Source organism: Alligator sinensis, unplaced genomic scaffold, assembly GCF_000455745.1.
Source record: "Alligator sinensis unplaced genomic scaffold, ASM45574v1 scaffold520_1, whole genome shotgun sequence".
Classification (NCBI taxonomy): Eukaryota; Metazoa; Chordata; order Crocodylia; family Alligatoridae; genus Alligator; species Alligator sinensis.
In genome coordinates, this window is record NW_005842064.1 from 342,165 (window position 1) to 352,472 (window position 10,308).

The window sequence follows — 10,308 nt, forward strand, 5'->3', positions numbered from 1 at the left end:
ACTCTTGCCCTTTGTTTCTCTCATCTACCCACCTCCATAGCAAGACAAGTTTCTTCAAAATGATTGATGCCTTGTCATGCTTCAAGGCACCACTGAGGATGATTCAGTATTGGTATCCAGGATAGTTTCAGAGTAGCTAGGGTCAGGAGGGACCTGAACAGATCATCTAGCCTGACCTTTCCTTTGCATGTTGTTATTATCAGAAGACAGTGATTCAACTAACAGTAGTAATGATATGTTTGTGGCTTAAGGGAAAAGAAACAGGAAATGTTGTATGATGTCGATAAACTTACTGTTGGGATTTCAAGCATGAATGCCTGTACTCAGAGGATTGGAGTGTTGTTGTATCTGCCTCTTTCCCAGATCTGAAGAAGGGAACTTTGCACCTGAACGCATGTCTAACATCTTTCCCAACTTATTTATTTAGTTCCTCCAATAAAAGATATTACTCAAAAAAGCCCTTGCTTCTGTAATAAAAGTAGCCAATTTAGCACTGCACTTTGATCTCTGACCTCTGTGTATCTGACAATGCACTTACAATGTACTGTGCATTAATCAACCAATCACTGCTATCAAGGCTTATACACACAGGGAAATTTTCAATGTGGTTATCCCGGCGGCTCATGTTCATCTTGGAGTCAATAATGACTCCAAGATCCCTTTCCACCTCTGTGCTTTCAAGAAGGGAACTCCCCAGCCTGTATGTATGCTGTGGATTCCTCCTCCCAAGGTGCAGCACCCTGCATTTGTCTATGTTGAACCCCATCCTATTCTCGTCTGCCCACTTTTGTAGTCTGTCTAAATCTATTTGCAGCCTCTCTCTCCCTTCAAGTGTGTCCACCTTGCCCCACATCTTAGTGTCATCAGCAAACTTGAATAGCGTGCTTTCCACCCCCTCACCCAAGTCACTGATGATGTTAAACAGTGTGGGCCCGAGGACCGAGCCCTGGGGTACCCCACTGCTCACATCTCGCCAGGTTGAGTACAACCCATCCACCACTACTCTCTGGGTGCACCCCATCAGCCAATTTTTTACCCATCCAACTGTGTAGGCATCAATGCCATAGTTGCTTAATTTATTGATGAGGATGGGGTAAGAGACCGTGTCAAAGGCCTTCTTAAAGTCTAGAAAGACTACGTCCACGGCGACACCATCATCCAAGTATTTAGTTACTTGGTCATAAAAGGCAATCAGGTTGGTCAGGCAGGACCTGCCTTTGATGAACCCATGCTGGTTGCCCCTGAGCATGATCTCCCCTGCATGACCAGTTTAAAGCCAACTTGGGTTTGTTAACATGAGTTGCAGTTCTATCTTTGACTGCAGTGTCAACCCTGCTCTGAGAGTTTTGGTATTGGCTTCAGGGAGAAAGGGTTGGGCCTTAAAAATGTGCACCTCAGTGCAGCACATGAAAGATTTGTGGTGTGAAAAGAGGATGCAGGAGAGAGAGAGAGAGAGAAAAGAGGCCTTAATTATCATGGTGGAGTTACAGGTGAGAGATGCTGAATTAATAACCACAGAAGCCAACACTTTCTCTCTTTCAACTTCCTGGGAGAGACCGGTTCTTGTTCTGAGACAGTGGTGTCAGCAACAGCAGTTGGAAGTCAACAGTGCCTCTGTGTGTAGCAGCCACCCAGAACTGCTGCTCTGAGACAAGGCTTTGTGACTGCTTATTCTATGGAAACAGGGGTGTAGGTTGTAGCTGTGTTGGCCTAAGGACATGGGCAGACAAGGTTCTTTAGGTAAATTTGATATCTTTTATTAGACCAACTAAATAGTTAGAAAATAATTTCTTAGCAAGCTTTCAGGTTTAAAAACCCTTCGTCAGGCTGAGGAAGCATCTGCAGTTGGTGTGTGCTCTTCCTGGATGGAATGAATAGTTTTATTCTATGGAAAGTGATCTGAGACCCATCAGATTCATTCTCCTCATCAGATGGTGATGACTTTTAGCCAGAATGCCCTGGGCTAAATTAAAAGCCTCTGGGTGAATGAGATCCCACTGCCAGTGTATGCATTGCTAAATCCTGCCTTTAGAAGAATGGTGATTCATGCTGCTATCAGCCCAGCAGTACAAGGGCATAGGGTTGTCTCAGACATTATTTGTGCTCCTGTCTTAGACATATGAACAACCCATCAATAAAGCCTAGCAACTGATAGATACCAAGACAAAACAGCAGGGGAGAACTTGAATGCAGGTCCAAACTATGGAATGGAGCCCCAAACTATAATTATGTGATTGGGGAAAACGGAATTAATTTGGAGCAACTAAGGCTTAAGTAACTGAGGGACTGTTAAGGCAAGTAATGAGCTTTGTGAGACATGATCATATTTCACGTAAATAAGGTTTGAGTAAGTGAGGCTGTGCAGTTTCACAACTAGAGGGACATCTCCACATTGGCTCTGATCCTGCAAGTCAGTAGCGTAAACTGAGGGGGGCACCTGGGACAGCAGCCCCAGGTGCCACCCTTGGGGCGGGGGGGGGCACAAAGCAACTGTTGCCACAGTGGCAGCTGATTACACAGCTGCAACTGGCAGGGCAGGAGCCAGCACTGCCTTGGGTGCAGAGCTGCACTGCTACACTGCTTGTGTGAGCTGACTTGTATGGATTGCAGTGGACCTCTGCCTGGCTTGCACTGCACAATGAGCTGCATCGAATTCATTTCTCAGCTGATGCTTAGCTTCCCCAAATCAGATTAACTCCAGCGTATTATCGCTTCTCAGTCTTTTGGCTCAGATCAAGTGTAGTCTATGCTTACCTAGGGGAACTACCGTGATCACCACAATGGCTTCCTAGTTGGACCTGGGGAAGACCACTCTGCTGGCATGGGATAGTACCCGTGTAGGTAAGGCATAGTTAACCTTGGTTTTATGCCCACTTTATGGAAATGGGAGACTCCTCCCTAGCTTGCTCCTGCGGCCTTATGGCTAAGGGCAAGCAAAACTCTGGGACATCTGAACCCCGAGACTCTGGGCTTGGGCCGGCATGTAGGATACCTGCCAAAGGATTTGGGAACATCTGAAGCCCCAGGTGGGGGTGGAAAATGTTTGCTGGTAGTAGGGCCACTTTTGGTTCTGGACTAACAGATTTGTAATTGATTTGGCCAATTTGCCTTGGAATATGAAAAATTAAAAAAAACCCCAAACCTCCAGAGTTCATATTAATGTAGGGGAGCATTCGTGGTGTTTAATCAGTCATCATCACATGACTGGGACATTAGTGACGCCCTTCAAATAGCCCAGAAATGAAACTAAAAATAAACTCATCAGGATCACATTGCATCAGACACCCCCTCATCTGCCCTTCCTTCCTATGTGGGCCTCCAAAGGCTACTGAAAGAATTTCATGTGGTCACACCTACTTGAGGGTATTTAACACAAGAAACAAGTCTTGTTTCTCTTTCTATCTGTAAATCTAGTTAGCTCCACTGAACATGTCAGCCTAATTATAATGCAACCAGCCCACATGTGAAATCCGTGGAGCTCAGCTCCTTCCTTTCAGGCTTATTTGAACCCAGCTCATCAATACAGTCCCATGGCCAGTGTAACTGAGGCTTTGGGGACATGTTATCACTCCCACTGAGTAGCTGACGCTCCATGCTTATATTCAGCAGTCTAGTGGTCTGAGCATTGGCCCCAGACTCAGAACCCCTGAATCTTCATTCCCAAACTGAGACCTCACAGCCCTCTGGCACTTCCTTCAGTGCCACCATGACCCAGTTTACATTCCTACCCCATGGCACACTTGCATATGGATGCTCCCTCACAAAACACCCCCCCTGCTATTTGTTTGTACTTGGTACCTTGGGGGCATTGGTATTGCCCCATCAAATTGCCAGATTACCTTTTCTGGGCAAAGGCCCCACCTGGGCTTTCATGCTGTTACATAAAGGCTTATTTTCCATGAGAAGATTAAGAGAGGAGGGAATTGCATCTGTTAACAGAGTGCTGACCATTGCTAAGCAAGCTCATACTTGATCTAACCTAGACACACAGTTGAGAGCAATCACGTTGCTCCGAGCTGTCCAGTTTCTTCATTAGGATTTTCATTCTCTTTCCAGCTGTGTCCTTCCAGCTGTTCCAAGTGGACCACTTTCAAAAGGTTTGTTGTTTAATCCGTCTATCCCTCTCAAGTGCTCTTCTGTCTGTCCCCTAACATTTCCACCTAATCACCTATCTCTACTTGGAATTACTAGCCCATTGGCTCCCAAACAGTGAGAGTCCCATCTCTGCTCTCAGCAGCACTGTGGGTGGATATGCATACCTTCAACCGTACAAGAAGCCTGTTTAGTCATATGAAAGTTTTCCGTTCCTAGGGCCTCTGGTGCAGCACAGCCATTTAAGCCAGGAGCATCCAAATCTTTCTGCTGCATGAGCCATGCCACAGGTTAGAGAGGAAGGGCTAAATCCAGAAGGACTATGTGAGGGGATGTGATTAACACACTGATGAGTGGGTGTGGGTATAGATGTGTGTAATATTTGTGTCCTTTACATGCTTGAGGTGTTTGGAAGAAGTGGCAAATGATTTCTTAAGAGTCACCAGTGACGCAGCTGGGACCACCTGACCTAAACTCTTCCCTCCTCCTATCCCTATGGGCATTGATTGCAGTCCAGACAGGGAAGGGTTAATCATGGAGGCAGTGGAGGCAACTGTAGCTCATCATCAGAAACCTTGCCCAACTGTTTAGATACCAGGCTGGAAGAGGTGCCAGGCTTTCCCCTGCAGTTGGCTAATCCTAGCTTTGGGAGAAGGTGCAAAAACTTGGAGCAAGGAGGGTTTTAGGATTTGTCTTGTGCTTTTGGAAGAATAGACTATGAATGATGATCTTGGGAGGGGCCAGGGCCAGGGCCACCACTACCACTGCTGAGTCTGATTGATCTGTGTTGCAGTATTATCCTCCTTCTTGGGCTGGGATCCTACTGTGTTGTGTCAGGTTGGTGTCCTGCAGCATGTCTTACTGTAATAATATAGCTGTCCCCAGTATAGTCAGAATAGAAATCTGGTGATTAGTTTGATATGTAACTTGGCTCTTATACTATTGCAAACTGGTGTTGGAGAGGTGAATACAGGTTTGGCTAGCTGGGTTTTGACATTTGGCACCCAGGAAGGCTTGGGTGTTGACCTTGTTCCTGGCAGTAAGAGCCTCTGTTACGGTAGAGAGGCTGCATGCAGCTCCTTTCAACCTCACCGGCTGTGGGTGGAGAGGGCTGGGGTTGGGTTCTTTTCTTTCCTGCCCAGGAAAACTTGGACCAGTGACTAGCCATTCCATCACAGCCCAGTAGCTGCCAGGTGCATCTGTCAGCAGTGGAGATGGATGTGAGGTTGCTGTGCCTGTCCATGCAAATGGTAGTGGAATGGCTGACTACATCAACACACAAAGTATTCTGTCAGTCCTTTCTTTTGAGTGGTCAGCATTTAGGAACCTAGCGAATTGTTTCTCTTCAAATATAAACTCATTGGTGACAGCCAGGTATGTTCTTGCTATAATATTGTTGACTTGCAAAAGTATCTACAAAGTCTCCTCCTGAACAAAGAAACCAAATGCTGGGCAGTTGCTTAGTTCAGGAATCCCAAAGTGAGATCAATATTCCAGAAGCTCTGTCTCTCTGCATCTTCTCAGGGTCTCGCACACAACAGCCTCTCTCAGCTTTTCTGCCCCTAGCTTGCACAGGTAAAACCACTATCTCAACTTCTATACGTGCAGCCAAGGGAAGCTCCACAGCCCAGATAGCTTAGCTCTGACTGTTCCTGAATCTCCACCATTTCGCAGCTGTTTGCAGGGGACTCCATACATCCTTCTGAGCCTGAAAGGATGTGCTTTCCATCTACTTTGACTTTAATTAGGGTTGAAGAATTTCTAAGGCGATATCTTGTATAGGACCTCCTATGTGGTTGGGATAGTTCAACAAGCCTTGGAATGCAACATATTTTTCCTCAGGTCAAGAGTCATCCTCTGACCTGAGGAAGAATGTCTTGCATTAAAAAGCTTGTCTAACTCTATCCTAGCTACATAGTTGGTCCAATAAAAGATACCGCCCTAAGAAATCCTTGTCTTTCAATTTCTGGACCATCACTGCTACAACATCACTTTTAATTAAGATTGTCATTTTCTTTTAGAGCAAAGACTCCTGAGATGGGCACCAGCTACCAACCTTCAACCTAATGCATCCTTGCTAGCTTCAGAGTTATCTATTACCACTTCTACATCTCCCTATGCCTGATGTGTTGTCTTGGTATCCTGTATATCTGAGTTAGGCCGCCAGCCCTCTGGGGCTGAGAATGAGGGCATCTGTTTTTGGCAGTGGTTGCTGCTCCAGGCAACTGCAGCACTGTATAAATAGCAATCATCTGGGTGGTGTCTTAGGTTCCTACTGAATCTGCCCATGATTATCCACACAGCTTCAAACAATTGCAGAGAGCAAGCTCAGCACAGAGTTGGACAGGGTCTGGCAGCTGTGCCCCTGAGTGCTGGCAAGTTTGCTTGGGAGCCATCATTGATTTGGGCAGAGCGCCCAGCCTTAGCAACATGGATCAATTGGAAAAGATATAAATAATCTGCTGGAAGGTGATTTTTTTTTTTAACACAAATACTTATTTCTATTTATTTATTTAAATAGCTTATAGAGCACCCATCACCAGGGAGGCCCTCAGGTTGCATTCATAGAATAATCATGCTACTGATGATCAGACTAAGCCCATCACTCACAAACCTTTCTTCCTCCTCTCCCCTCCCCTTCCCCCCCACCCTTTACAGAGGGGAGATGGAGAAGGAAGATAAATGGTCATGGTTTAAGGATTCATTGTAGGCCACCAATGGACCAAGATATGGGAGACCTGGGTTCTGTTCCCAGCTCTGAACCTGGCTTCTGAGAAGTCACTTCACTTCTCTGAAGGCTAGGTATTATGAAGACACCATGGTTCCAAACATGGAGAACATAAAGCAGGCTCTGAAACCTGTTGTAGATGTTTTTTGACTCCCATGCTAATGCAGAACACTTATAGACAAGACCCTGAGATTAAGAGAGATTGCTCAAGACAGGAAGAAAAGGCATGGAACAAAAACGGATCCTACAAGTAGCAGTCACTAAATTAAGGACTATAGACATGCTTACTGCATGAGGAAGTATGGTGAGGGCAAAGCACTGGGAGGAAAGATTACTAGAGCTCATGCCCAGCTTTGCCACGGACACATTGTAGGACCTTGGGTGAGTCTTTTAACCTATCTTTGTCTCAGTTTTCCCAATGGTAAATTGCTTCAGCTGCTCACAAGAGAGTGAGAGGGAACCTGAGATTCATTTCAGCAATGTCCAAAAAACAATGGGAGGCTTTTGAGAAGGTGGAAGACAGCGTTCTAAATGCATCTAATAGCCCAGCCAATTAGCTGGCATCCCTGCTTTCAGTCTTTGCTGTTTGTGAGGTTTTTTTTGTCAGTGCTGAAAAGGGAAATTGTGCCCCATCTACAGATGTGGAAAAAGTTTGTTTTTGTGCTGTAAAGCTATGGATATTTAGAAGAAGGCACATCTATGGGCTGCAATGCAGGCCTTCATTTGCAAAAGGCAGCTAGCTGCAGCCTTCTCTGGTAGATTTTCCATGTTAGCTGTGGATAAAGAAGATACCCCAGCTCTTCTGAGGGATGTAGATTCCTAGAGAGATGGTTGCAGTCATTTTTATACTGTTTCCTCATAGAACTGGAGTTAATTATCAAGAAGAAATCTGGCTGCTTGCCTATTCAGCCTTGCTCTGGTGTCCCCACTGGGGACCAATTACTTCTCCATCACCCCAATAGCAGGGCATCAGCCATGCCCTGATCTCCCGCTTTTTTGACCTGTGGCATGTTGTAGGAGTTCTTGGTCCATGTTCTTGCAGTTTTTGGGTTTGTACATTGTAGTTAAGTGCGAGGCCTTGAAGTGGCAACTTTGCAGAATCCTTGGGTAAATGGACTTGACTTGATGGTCCAGGAGTCCCCTTCCACTCCTTTGTTCCTAAGTGTCTGAACCTGATGGTTTTGGGAAAGTTCCTTTGTTCAGCATCTGCAACTGGCTTGAATGTTATGGTGCTTCAGTAAAGAGGTGCACATTTAATTCAGACTCCAGCTAATTAGTTTTGGGTCCTGTATCTGCCACTGATCTTTTTACCAGTGTTTACTATCAGTTTCCTTCTTTTTAAAATGTCTTCTCTGACTCCTTAATGTGAGAGAAACCCACACAAACAGTGCAAGAAACTGATGGAAAATAGGAGATCAGTGAAATCGACTAGGCATAAATTGCTGTCAAATGCACAAACACCAAGTAAACATACTGGACAAATATTTAATCTCTTCTAGTTCTAGTCCTTTCAAGTGTTGATAATAACAATTATCTGGAAAAACATTTCCAGACAGTCTGCTTTTTAAGTTTGATACTTTTAGTGGCTTGTGCATGGTATTGTAATTGTTGTCTTATCTTGTAGTCTGGTTATATATCCACGTTTGGTAGGTGCTAGTTCTGCCTCTCCTACGTAAGTGCTGATGGTCCATCAGGTAGTGCATTATCATCTGTACGTGGTTCTCCAATTTACAGTCACTGTGATTGTATCCAGTGCTATTGTGATACACATCTTTCAAATGGCTATGTAGCCTTCTCTCCTGGTGACCCCTGTCTGTCATGAGTTAGATAAAAAGATCTTCATCACATTGTCCTCTGATGACTTGTTACTGATTAGCGTGTTTATCAGGGTATTAAGTTACCCACCCAATAGTAGGATTCTGGATCTTGCTTTAAAATCTTATATAAGAAAATATTGTAAAGATCTTTGAATAAGCTAACTAAACACTAACACATCATTGCCGACTGGAGCAACCAAGAGCAAGAGGATGCATTATCAAAGTTGAGAGGCAACAACACATTGTGAGATCATTGAATCAGAGCCACCAGAAAGCAGAGTGGAATATTGCAGTGCAAATTTCTGAGGGCTTAGCCTTGAATTGTTGCTGTCTTGCTAGCAAAATGTCCCCGTGGTACAAAGGAACATTACCTTGAGGCAACTGTGATATCTTGTATGTCATCGGGGCTTGTATACTGCTGCATGGTGGGGATGATTTGGGTGGCTGCATCTTGGCCATGTGTGTTGAGCTCTGTTCCCCACCCCCCCAGGTAGGATCAAAGGTTGCAATTCCACGCAGAGATTTCACCCTGGGCCATGTTAGGGTGGAGTTTGAACATTTTGTAACAGTGTTTTGGAAAGGGCTGGGATGAGAAAATTGGGGACACTTGGCATCTGCCCTGCCAGGGCCTGCCCCTTCCTTGGGGATAGCAGCATTTCAGTGTCAAGATGAAAGGAGCAGCTTACACCTTTGCCTTGCTTTTTAGGCTGTCTGCAGATTTGAGCAGATGTTGCTTCACCAGTGACTTATCTCGAGCCAGAGCCAGTGAGGGATGGCCCAGGAGGGCTGGGGAGCCATCTTGTTGCATGATGTTCCAGACAAAAGGTTTTCAGGCTTTCCTTGGGAACCCTGGAAAACGGGTTTTATTTGTCCCTGAAAATCGAGGCTTTGACAGAACCACGCGATCCCCGGAGCTGGGGCCCTGCACACAGGCCTGTTGTGCCCAGTGACCCGATCCTCCCGGGAACAGGTTGAGAGAGGCCTTGGGATCAGGGGCATCCTGCGCACGCCCCAAGCAGGGGTCGGGGGAGGCAGGACCTGGTCCTGTGTGTCTTGTGCTTGAGTCCTTCCCTGTCTGGGGACAAGCTAGCTGATGGACCTGGTGGTCCAGGTGATGGTAGTTTCGAGCCGCCCCCCCCGGTAGTAGTGAGTTCGGTTTCAAGGCCCCTCACTGACTTACAAGGGGGGGGGGTCCTCGTGATGGTGGCCTGCTGCGAGCGGGACAGAGAGGCCCGCGAGGGGCTGCCCGTGGGCGGGGCGGGCCGGGGCGTGGCTGCCTCACCCCAGCCTAGATCCTGAGGCTAGGCCTAGGGGCACTCTGTGCCGTGGCTACAGCCTGAGGGAAAGGCGTAGGGGACAATCTTTGCCAGGTGATTGGCTGCTCTCGCCGTCACTCAAGTCGCTTGATGGGCGGGAGTAAGCGGTGCTTTTGTGGATTGGTGGAGATCACTGTCGTTCGGCATACCCCCCTAGCAATTGGATTACACTGCTGTCGTTCCATCTGGCAGAGGCGTGCGAGTGCAGGTGCTCTCCCTCTGATTGGTCCAGCGCTCTGCCACTGAAAGCGGCTCCGATTGTTGGATGGGCGGTGTGCGGGGGGGGGGAGAGGGGAAGAACACTTTCGACCTCTGATTGGATAGCTCAACCACCTTTCTTCGGGGCCCTGTGGGC

At 46.6% G+C, this 10,308-nt stretch overlaps 1 protein-coding gene across 1 annotated transcript in view; it reads left to right on the top strand.

Moving 5' to 3' along the window:
• NFE2L1 (nuclear factor, erythroid 2 like 1) overlaps positions 1-10,308 on the top strand; it is a 30,282-nt gene that overhangs the window by 4,137 nt on the left and 15,837 nt on the right. The window lies entirely within an intron of this gene.